Raw genomic sequence first — 12,521 nt, 5'->3', positions numbered from 1 at the left:
ATAGAAAAACCAATATTTTAATAGAAATGCAAGTGCAAAATAAATGATTGCAAATATAACAAACAAAAATAACCGTTTGATTGGAACGCACGAATAATGATAGATAGACTCAAGAGAAAATTTCTAGGAGGTTGAAGTTCTTGCTAAATTTCCTTCAAACTATCTATATGATTGTCCGTTCCATAGGAATTTAAAGAATAAGATATGATTCAATTCTTTGTTTCAAAAACCTTCATAGAATATTTTTCTACTATAGAGTTAAAATCCTTCAATTTTTTTTATCTTTTCCTCCAAATCAGGCCCCTTTGATTCAAAGGAAATTCATATGAATTTTTGAGGATTTCATTACTATAGTAACTTTTCCTATATGTCCCTTTGAATTAAAGAAATGAATACTATAGAATTCTAATATATTACCTATTCCCATAAAAGTTTTAGAAAAAAATTAACATGAGCTAAAAGCTCCTTAAAAGAATTCTTTGAGTTTTTACCGCTTCTCAAATTCCAGTGTTCTTCATAGGGCCTAATCAACATTTCTATGTTTTTCTGTGTTCTACGGTTATCTATTTTACACTTACATTTCTACCAAAATACCATGTTTTTTCTATTTCTCTATTTTTCATTCATGTGATTAATTAAAGAGGTCTCAACATCTACTAGTACTACTCTCTTTGTCCCATCAAAAATCAACCAGTACTGAATCTATACATACATCTGACCACATTCGTCATACTGTATTTTGTCTTATTCAGTTCCAAAATTTATTTTTTTATAGAACGAAGAAAGTAGTACGCCCTTCCCGGAATCCCGGGCTGTAAATCGCTGCCGTACAAGTACGGGAGAGGCGATGAGATGATCACGGGCAAGGAGCGAGGAGTACGACGCGTGGGGTACGTGAGCGGCGGGCCCGATGTGTCGCGTCGCCGGTGACCGCTCGCCTCGCCCTCGCCTGACCACTGTTTTTACTCCTCACTCCGCCGCTCCATGGCGGGCCAGCAGCAGCAGTGTTTATTACTACTGCGCTGCACCGTGTACTACTACTGCTTCTGCTGCCAAACGCTGTTGCTCCCGTTTTATTGCACGCCAAAATTCACAGCTCCTCCGTTTACTCCCGTCCTAACCAGGGTGTGATGTGTTGTTTCAGTACCTTATCTTCACATTCGTGTGTACAAAAGTTAGTTTTTTTTTTGCCGAGTTTAGTTCCAAACTATTTTTTCAAACTTCTAACTTTTCTATTACATCAAAACTTTTTTACACACACTTCCAACTTTTTCGTCACATCGTTACAATTTCAACTAAACTTCTAATTTTGACGTGAACTAAACATACCCAAATGTTTTAAAGAAGAAGTTAAACAACAATGGTATTGATTTTAACACAGAAAATAATTTATCAATATTTTGTAGAAAAAGTATAATCTTAACTTATACGACCTTTACATATTTATACTAATTTTTTAATAAGACGAATGTTCAAACGTTATACGAAAAGTTAACGGTGTCGTACATAAATGAAGTAGTATATAGCAATGCCATGTAATCCTAGTAAAAGAATAAAGTAAAGAAAACGTAGGGCATCAATGAATCAATTGTTTAGAGTTCAGACAAGTACACAATACAAGTTATATGTACAGCGCTGCAGCTACTCGGAGTCGTCGGGCCGCTGTCAATCCTTACATTGGGTCCTTTTCTAAATAGGCATTGATCACTGGATTGATCAAAGATAACACGGCAGCTAGATTGTGACGTCCGATGATGGATCGATCGGTATGCACGGAGAAACTTTCCTAAGTATACTTGTTTCAAAAATTCAATGGGAATGTACAATTCTCCCATATATGTTGTAAGCTTAAACTGTAGAGGCTAAACATTCTCCCTTCTTTGTTTATTTTTCATCACGAAAAAATTGCACCGCCTGTGGGTTAATTTTCAAAGTGAGCTTTCAAAACAATTGAAAACAGTTTGCGAGCATACCTTAATTGGGTGTGCCAGCAAGAGAGTTCATTCTCACGATCGATGAGACAATTTTTTGCAGACGAATGGTTTCTTTCAAATCCTACATGGAATAGTTGGATTCTATAAATTAAATTAAATCTTTATAACAAAATAAAATGAACCAAGGACACGTTTCCCAAGAGGTGTTGTGTCATAGGAGATCATTAGCTCTAGATTGTCTCTATGGGCACACTCCCTGTAAGGATATTAGAATGATCAACTATCGCTTGAATTAATGAGGGAAAAGAAACGTTGCAGATAATCCATATATTCCAATAAAGCCCCACTTAATTTAAAGGCTTCGTTTCATATGAAGTTTGCACATTTGAAGGCCAAAGGAGGGGCATTCTGCAGAATTTGTGGCAACCATGAGTAGGATCATAAAAACCATCCAAATTAATTAAAACGAGATGTGGGGCATTCAGAACTGGTGGAGAGAACAGGATAATGACATCCTCTCAGTTGGATCTATCTACCAGTTACATGCACATGGACAGAAAACCAGGGACAGAATTTTTCTAGAAATCACTAAACAAACAAACCTTCCATGATTACAACTAATTAAACAAATATCAAGGATTGGTTAGCTAGCAGCATCAGTTCAGTAAACAACAGTCCACTGGCCTTGTTGTTCAGTTGGTTGAGTCGATGAGCTATCACATGCTTTTGCTGATGAGACTACTAATCTATGGGTTTCGGATACGATTAATCAGCAATTAGGAGTAGCACCCTAGGAGGAATCATGCATAGTTTACTCCTAATTATGTTGCTTTAGTTGAGACCTCCAATCAACCAACTTGCTATCAGTGGCCAAAGGCGTTAGGGGACACACATACACACACAAACAAATATCTTAGGTTATGTCCAAACTAATGATAGTACAGGTATGACAACCCATGGCTAAGAGCACACACATGCACCCACAATCCAATCAATTATTTTTCAAATAAAGGAACTCTTGTGTTGATTTTGTTGAATTTTTATAAGAGATTTGTTGATTTAATCGTACTCACGTTTCCATTGCAATTATATTTTAGGATTATTGGATTTAGAATTAACTTTGTCTTTTCTCCCCCATGAATTCGAAATAATTGTTACCGTGCAAAGCAAACTAGCCATGTGTGCATCTAACAATACTTATCACATCCTTGTCTGTAGGTCGAATTTATATAAGCATATATATTACCTGCTAATAAGTCCAAATGCTCAATCATTTGGCACAAAGAACAAATTAAATTGTAGGGGTTGCAAATTGCAATCAAGGAGAAAGAAGGATAGGTATCCGATTAAGTTCCTCACGATTAGGTAAACTGAAAGTTACACTAGCTTGATAGGAGAGAATCTTAGGGTGGTCCTTCATTTGATGTTGCACTAGCACCAAAAGTTGCCAAAGCTTCTTTCTTTTTCCAACTTTTTTTTTTCTTTTGTTGCTGTTCTTCTTTTTTCCTTTTGCCATGCTCAATTTTTGAGACTACCATACATTTTTGGGTTATAGGACTTCAGTGTTGCTGTTGTCGTCTTTTTCGTCTCTTGACGATTTGTCAATTCGATCCGATTCCGACTGAAAATATGGTAGGAAAAGTATACGGAAAAGGATATGTAGAAAAAAAAGAACACTTGTCATTCGGAGTTGGAAATCGACAATTCAGTTTCATGGCTCCTTTTGTTCAGTAATCGAAGGATGGATTCTTCACGGATGAAAATTTGGAGGCGGCACACAAGAACAATCGTCCACAAATTATGTGCCTCATAATAATAATGGGTTGTGGAATCTTGCATTAGCACCAGTACTAGTGTCCGCTTTACCCGTTTAATAGAGAATTAAGTAATATCAAATTATAGTTAATTAATTTGGAATGCTGTTCGAAATCCAAATTTGAAAGCGCAAGGCATGAATTCAAAGGCTGTTATTGGCTTATTGCAGCATGAGACTGGCCAATATCCTCTGGGCCCTTTTCCTGAGCTTGCTAGGTTTTGTAAAGTCAAACGATGCTCGGGCCATATCTGATCGTTTTGGAGTGGAGAAAGTCCACTTTACATCCCTCATATAGGTTGAGTTTCATTTGTGCTCGTGAATAGCAAAACAGAGCGTTCGTCAATCATCAAAACTAGTGTAAATCTAGTCCTTAGCGATTTTAAATGGTGGTTTTGTGTATACATATTTTATGGCCCATCGATTTTTAGGGTATATGTGGTGTGTTGACTTGTTCTTCATCCCATATGACTTCTACACACACTAATATACAACAAGACAAAAAAAAATCAATTAAGCTCGCATGTCAGTCATAAAAAGAAAATGGTTTACCCACATGTCAGTCGAGCCTCTTTCTCCATGGCCCTGGATAAATGGTGTTGACAGCGATTTTGACCGAAATGGCTTTTTGACCCTGTTTACATTTAACGTGGCGTTTATATTGCTATGAGGATATACATGAAATATATGGTTTTCGTTCCACTATCACTACCTTCTCCGCCATCGTCAACCCTCTGCAACTACAAGCACGAGAGTTAACAGACCGTTTGGTTGGAGGGAGTTTTTAGGAGGGATTAGGAGTTTAGAGGGATGAGGCTATTAATTGTTTTGTTTGGTTGGGAGACATGCGAATTTAGGTGGGATGGGATGGGGAATTGAGGAATGAACTCTCTTTTTTTCAATAACTGGGTAGGGGTGGTAACTTGGAGGGACGCTCGACATAGAATTTTGCGGTTGACATCGAGACCTAGAATGGACTTTTTCCTATTGTAGTAGCCCATACCTGGGCCGTTCGATGTGGCCCACAATTTGTTTCTCTTTTCCAGCCCCTTTTTGTTGGGCCCTTGATGGGCAACGTACCGCAGTTCTTCTGCGTCATGGGCCGTACTCACTATGCGTGTGGTTTTGTGTAAAAAAAGAATCTATACATGGGTCATGCGTGTGGTCCTTATTTACATTTAAGAGTTCTTTTAAATATTATTTGTTGATAGGCTTCTGATGATATTTTTCGAAAAAAAATTTACTCTAAATACATAGCCGTGATATAGTATTTCACAGCGTGGTAAGCTAAGTATAGATTTTTTTTGCAGTACAATTTTAGTGGCTCTACGGACCAAGCATCCTTTTCCTAAATCCTATTCCTACGTGACAACCTACGCCGCGACAAATCCCACAGTGCTACGAACGTACCGCAGGGCACGCCCTTTAAACCGCAGGATTAGAAAAAAAAAAGGAAGAAATAGGAAAAATATAGGATTGACAGAAATATAAGTGTAAAACATAGCATTGCAAAACACTGAAAAAACACATGAATACTTGTTTAATTGGGCTGCAGGAAAAAAACGCAGGAATCGGATAAGAGAGGTGAACTCAAAGAAATTTTTCCAAAAGGTTGGACCTCTCGCTAAGTTTCCTTCAAAACCTATATGCAATGAATTGTATAGGAATTGAAAAACTCTAATTCTTTGAATCAAAGGACCAAATAGAAAAATTTCCTATAGAAATATAAAATTCCTCCATAAATCCTTTGATTCAAAGGGGCCCTAATGTCATACATACGTACCATCATTTCTAAGGGTTCTAGTTTAATTCCTATAAATTTTTGTCGCTCTTAACGTGTTGTCTTTCATTACTAAAAGTAGTATTTTTTTCATGCGATCAAAACCTAATTTTACATGTGGTGGTTGAGCCGTCCGTCTACCCGGAGGTGTATGCAAAATCGTTAGTTTTTCATGTGGGTGGCTCATCTGCACGCGAAAATCAAATTTTCGTGGGCGGGTGCTTATGTTGTTTGCCTGTGAAAATAAAAAACAGAAAAAATATCCCAAAAAAAATCGAAACACAAAACCTTAGCTAAGCTTCCATCCGCCGGTGACGTTGTTGCCACAGTCTGCCACCGATCGTGGTCACCGTCGCCGAGTCCCCGTAGCTCATCACCACCATCACCCCTCCTTGTGCCTCCATCACTGCCCCTCCGTACCCCAATGACGGTGGCGGCACATATCCACCAGATCTGCCTATCGTAGGGCCGATGGCGGTGGATCCACCCATTATGGCACCGTAGTCGCTGTCGCCATTGTTGTTGCTGAGCCCGGTAATGCCCAGTCCGTTGCGGCTCCGCTTGAGCCCGTCGTCTGCCACTCCACATGAGGCCACCTCTAGACATACTCAACCCTGCTCGCGCTCACACAAGGTCCTCGCTACTACCCGCTGGCCACTCCTCGGGAAAGGAAGTCGAGGGAGAGATAAGAGGTTAGAAATGAGAGGGGTGGAGGATAGGGAGTGAGACATAATATGAGTAGAAGATGTGAGGGAGAGAAGGTGAGGAAGATAAGGATGAACACTTAATTTTTTCTTTTTGAAGATGTTGAGTGGGAGAACAGGAGTGAGGTCAGACTTGTAGGTGGGTATTTAAGAGGTCCGCTTATAAAAATGTATTTTCGCATGGGGCCGCTTAAGAGGCCCATTTAGAAAAATAAGTCTATGTTACACTGAAAATATTTGCCGTATTCATGTAATTACAACCCTATCTATACATATTTTATTGTCGGACCCAAAAAGTTAATATGTATTAATTCACCTTTGAATTTCTCTCATGCTTTGATCACAACCCCACATGTCATGTGATTTTACAGTGCAGTTCTTATCACTGTAAATATCAACATATATCGAGCCACATTCACCTTGAAATAATACTAACCATTGGACCTTTCTCATGCTCGATCATAATCATTGATGCCTCGTTCGATGTGGCGTTTTGGAGATAGATTTTTGTTGGACGTAATGAGAAACCTCATTATCATATGATTAATTAAGTATTAACTATTATAAATTTAAAAAATATATTTATTTGGTTTTTTAAACAACTTCTATGTAGAAATTTTTTATCAAAAATGTACCTTTTAACAGTTTGAAAAGCATACTAACGGAAAACCAGGAAGTTAACGTGTGGAGTTGAAAAAAAAAACTAGACCTACTGTGTTCTTTTAGAGGGGTTGAAAACCCCTAATCCGCACATAAAATAGAGCAACGAATTAACACATGATTAATTAAGCATTTACTTAAAAAACACACCGCTTAGTAGTTCGGAAAGTTATGCGCACGGGAAATGAGAAAGTGGAGCCGTGGAGGTTGGGAACATAAGAAACGAACTCATACTAAGGCTGTGTTCTTCCCCCATTTTCCTAAACCATCTATCTCATTTTTCGCGTGCACGCTTTTCAAATTGCTAAACAGTGTTATTTATAAAAAACTTTCTATATGAAAATTGTTTTAAAAAATCATATTAATATATTTTTCAAAAAAAATTAGTTAATATTTAATTAATTATGCAATAAACCGAACTTTGTTTTGCGTGCCGGGGAGGAGGGGTTCCCAACCCCCTCCTCCGAACACAGCCTAACTCCTATAGACCTTAAAATATTACTCCCTTTGATCATCATATTTTCAAAAAACAAAAATCCATATTTAGCTGTCATATTAGGTGGGGTTGTGACAGAAATGTTTCGTACGCTACGTTGCATGCATGCCTTGCAGCTCCATTGGCAGAAATTTGATCAAACATTTAATGCAATCACAACTAAGGCACTGTTCTATTCTTTAACTTTAAAATTTAACTTTCTCGTTTTTCGTTAGCACACTTTTTAAACTGATAAATGGTGTATTATTTTAAAAATATTTCTATATAGAAGTTGTTTTAAAAAATAAATAAATACATTTTTCAAAGTTATAATATTTAATGCTTAATTAATCAAGTGCTAATGATGTTGCTTGTTTTGTGTGCCATAAAAATTTGTCTTGAGTTGGGGAGATCGAACGGGGCTTAATTGGGCAGTCCATTAGCCATGCAAGGATATGAAATGTTGATAGTGCTAATTGATGTTTATCTTGGTATCGTTGTACAAGCCAAATATGACGATAAAAAATGAACGGATGGGTATTGTTTTAGACATTAAGAGTTTATATATTTTTATTACTTTATTGTAAGTATTATTAAATTTCTTATGGCAATGCGTGGATATTCACTATTTTACATTGATATAAGAGGTCATGTTCGTTTCAATGTTTGGGTCATTAAGCTGTTTGCCTACCAGAGAAAACACTAAATATTAAGTGGAGTATTAACTATTAAAAAGCTTGAATTTTCCTTTTAGTTTTTAAGAAACTTCTTCATAGACTTTTTTTCTAAAATTATATTAGCGGCTTAAAGATCATGCTCGTAATGAGTGGGGAAAAGATGGAATTGGTGACAGATGGAGGTGGAAAAGAACACCGCGTGGCAGTTATGGGCCATAACTGTTCTAAGATTGGCGCTAGCCTTTTTATGGAAACTAGAAAAAAGCTCGCGCAAATGCGCGGGCATCTTATTTATTGTTTTGTTTATAGAAATAATGCTATTAGAATTAAGTCATATCTCATCAAATAGATTTAAAAAATTATAGATTTTATCTCATAATAACAAAAATCTATATTGTGAAATAGATCATAAACTTTAATATAAATGATAAGAATGTCTCTTAGATTTAAAAAATCACTTTTATCCGGGTTACATGTAAACTTGCCTATTATCACCATTATTTATTATCATTTTTCTTAAAAGGTATATATCTTTTTAATAAATGGAACTTAATTTGTACCACCAAATAAACTTAATACGCCATTAATACATAAGACATTTATTTCCACTACATACCTAAATATTTATCTCAACACTTATTTCTAAACCTATTAATAAATATTCTAAAACTACCGCTTTTATTAACCTATTGGTTAATAGGATAACGTCATTAAGAAATAGGCATGAATGCCCCTCTAATGGGTGGAACCATCAAAGCTTTATTTATCCGCTGCCTTCAAGCATGAGTCGACATAGTCGTGCCTCTCACAGTTAGTGTGGAGCATAATTTTAATTAATCATAGTTAGTTATCGGCACCCTTAAAAGAAGATTGCATTGATAAGTAGGAAAGTTGAGCACTCTTATCAATGGTGGCCTCCTCTGGGCTTGCTTCAACTCAACCATATGTGTGCCCCCTGCTATACTTGTGGTAGCATAGCAAGTTCTGTTATTCATGCTCGGTGCCCTTCATGGAAACAAAGAGAATATGATGTGATGAAAATAGTTCTTCATTTATTCCCATAAAAAATAGTTTCTTTATGTTTTGTATGAGACACCTTTACTAATTCTAAATGTATTTATTTTCTCAAAATTATTTATAATAATTAATTTGTTGAAGTGCAGTTATAGTTACATCAGTGGGCTGTTTGGCGTACATTTATCAATTATCACTTATGCTGAACATATTATAATTTCTCAAGTGTAAGAAAATATATCATGAGTAGTTTTATGGACATGTTATAAGATTGTTCATTTGTTACCAAACCTATTTGGCAAAAAAAATGTAAATGACCATATTTTTTGTGATGGATTAAGGAGTTGTATTGTAGCATGATCATTGCCTGTGCATACCTATCAAATAATTCTGAAAAATCCAAAAAAATTAAGAATCTTAATCTCACAAAAATTAAAATAAAGTCAGATATAATTGACAAAACATAACGTTGTTTCATTTTCATGCATGTAGATTTCAGTTAGTGTTATATAATTATCAAATGATATTTGACCATAAAATATAATGTGATATTATTTCAAACATTATCATAGAATTAACTATTATATGTCACACAAATTATTTGAAAAGTGTTTTGAATTAAATTATTATATGTCGGCTCCATGTGTTGTAATGTATTTAGCACTATAATATAACTATGATAAGTCATCAACATTTGAATACACCTTATTATAAGTTGACTATATAATTGAAAATAATTTTTAAAAATGGGTGTTTAAATGCATTTAGTTTGTTTTTATATTAATATAGTTTAACCTGCATATTTATCTTTAGAGTAATAAATTTTATTTTATAGTATAGAAAATCCTATTCTGAAGAACATCTATATTTTTTTTTGAAGGTTGTACCAACTTATATATGTATTTTTTTTGGGATTTATAGCTTTATTATCGTATGTACATATGTTTCTTTGTGAATATCCGGTACACAGTTTCTCTCGTATATGCAGGGGATTAAGAGGAAGCGGGCTAATCTAATGATTTAAAATAATGGGTCCATTATTTCAAATGAAAGTTGACAGCAAAATTATAAAGTGCCATGTGGCGGTCTAAGAGTGCTTGTAGAAACACCACATGATCATATTTGTGGAGTAATAAATTTTGTTTTTATAGTATAGAAAATCCTAGTTTAAAAAGACCGTCTATTTTTTTTTCTACCGACGTATATATATTTTTTAAGGGTCTTATAGCTTTTCTTTTCACCCCTACATAAGTACGTACCTTTTTTCAAGTGAACAATATCTAAAGTTTTTTTTTGTTTGATGGTTTTTTTTATCGTACTTACGTACTCTTATATATGTATTTTTTTGGGCTTTATAGATTTATTATCATATGCACGTATATTTCTTTCTTTGTTTTGTTTCAATCGAACATCGGTAAACAATTTCTCTCGTATACCCATGAAACTAAGACTAATAATCTATAAAATAGGTCCATCATTTTAAATAAAAATTGACATCTAAATTATAAAGTGCCATGTGGCGGTAAGAGTACATGTAGGAACGCCACGTGATCATATTTGTGGAATAAATTTTATTTTTATTGTACAGAAAATCATATTTTAAAAAGATCACTGTCTATTTTTTTCTACCTATGTACATAAATATGTGATAATAAATGAAAATATTATTAATAGGAAAACATCAATAAACATATTAAAAAAATATTCAAAGGCTCTTTTCTTTTTTTGGGGTCTATATATATATTTATATTTTTTTGTTATTTTTTCAAGTGAACAGTTTCCTTTTTCTGTTTTATAGTTTTTTATCGTACGTAACTACTAAGTACGTTCGTTTTTTTAAAGGAACAGCACCTAAACGTACCTTTAGTTTTTTTTTCCAAATACGTACCGACGGTAATTTTTTTTCCCGGTATAAAAGGCATGCATCTAAGCAAATAGATCTAATTTAATGGTCTAAAATAATAGGTCCACCAATTTAAATAAAAATTAACGGTGAAATTATAAAATGCTACGTGGCGATCTATAGGAGCGCCACATGGCGGCTTAGGAGCGTTTATAGGAAGATTAATGGACTTTTAGTATATAATAGAAGATAGATAGATAGATAGATAGATAGATAGATAGATTGCTCACTTAAATTTGATTGACGGTTGTAATCGATTACAGTGTATGTAAACATAATTTTTATTAATATATAATTTTATATGTTTTATTTTAAATGGGTTGTCAACTAAATCGTCCATACAACAATATTTCCTTTTCAATCTGTCTTTTGGGTCAAAGTACCTTCAGATTTTGGTGCAGCCTTTTGCTATAAAGCAGATCTGCAAAGGGAATAACACTTAAGGCCCTGTTTAGTTTTCAAAAAGTTTTTCCCAAAAACATCACATCGAATCTTTGAACATATGCATGAAGCATTAAATATAGATAAAAAGAAAAACTAATTGCACAGTTAGGGGGGAAATTGCGAGACGAATCTTTTGAGCCTAATTAGTCCATGATTAGCCATAAGTGCTACAGTAACCCACATGTGCTAATGACGGATTAATTAGGCTCAAAAGATTCATCTCGCGGTTTCGAGACGAGTTATGAAATTAGTTTTTTCATTCGTGTCTGAAAACTCCTTCCGACATCCGGTCAAACGTCCGATGTGACACCTAAAAATTTTCATTTCGCGAACTAAACGGGGCCTTAATGCAGTAAACAAAACTGGTGTTCAATCATTACATCTAATTTTATGTTTTTTTACGAAGAAAGTACTATACTACTTTTTTTGATGTAGTACAATCTTTGCTATTGAATTTACACGCCCCCGGTCCTATCCACGTCACCATCGTCCCTACCAATCGTTTTCTCGTTCTCGCAACGCTGTACCCTTTTATGACGTGCAAGTGTGTAAACCCCCCATGCCGTGTATATCCACAACCGGTGGCCGCCGTTCACCGGAGTCCGGCTTGCCGCGCGTGACAAAAAAAAAACGTACAACAGCGACGCGCCATGGCCGGAGCAGCCGCTCGTCTTTCGCTCGGACGAGATCAAGACAACACACCCAAGGAATATCCGGTTCCACCGACGGTGGGGCCCACCCACGAGGTGGTCCCCAGCTGTCAGCGTCTCTCTACAGTCTATGCCACCTACCTAGTGATAATGAAGCACCGGGATACTAATTTAGGGTGTGTTTAGTTCTTTGGGTGTAAAATTTTTGAAGTATACGGACACACATTTGAAGAATTAAATGCAGACTAATAACAAAACAAATTACAGATTCCGCATGTAAACTGCGAGACGAATTATTAAGCCTAATTAATCCGTCATTAGTAAATATTTACTGTAGCATCACATGGTCAAATTTTTCCCACATTTAATATCCCATGTATATGTCCAAACATTTAATGTGACGTTTTGGCTAAAATTTTTTAGGATCTAAACAAGGCCTTACTTCTTATCTTATGATGAGAGGAGAG

This window comes from Oryza sativa, chromosome 10, assembly GCF_034140825.1.
Source record: "Oryza sativa Japonica Group chromosome 10, ASM3414082v1".
Classification (NCBI taxonomy): Eukaryota; Viridiplantae; Streptophyta; class Magnoliopsida; order Poales; family Poaceae; genus Oryza; species Oryza sativa.
This window is presented reverse-complemented; position numbering follows the sequence as displayed.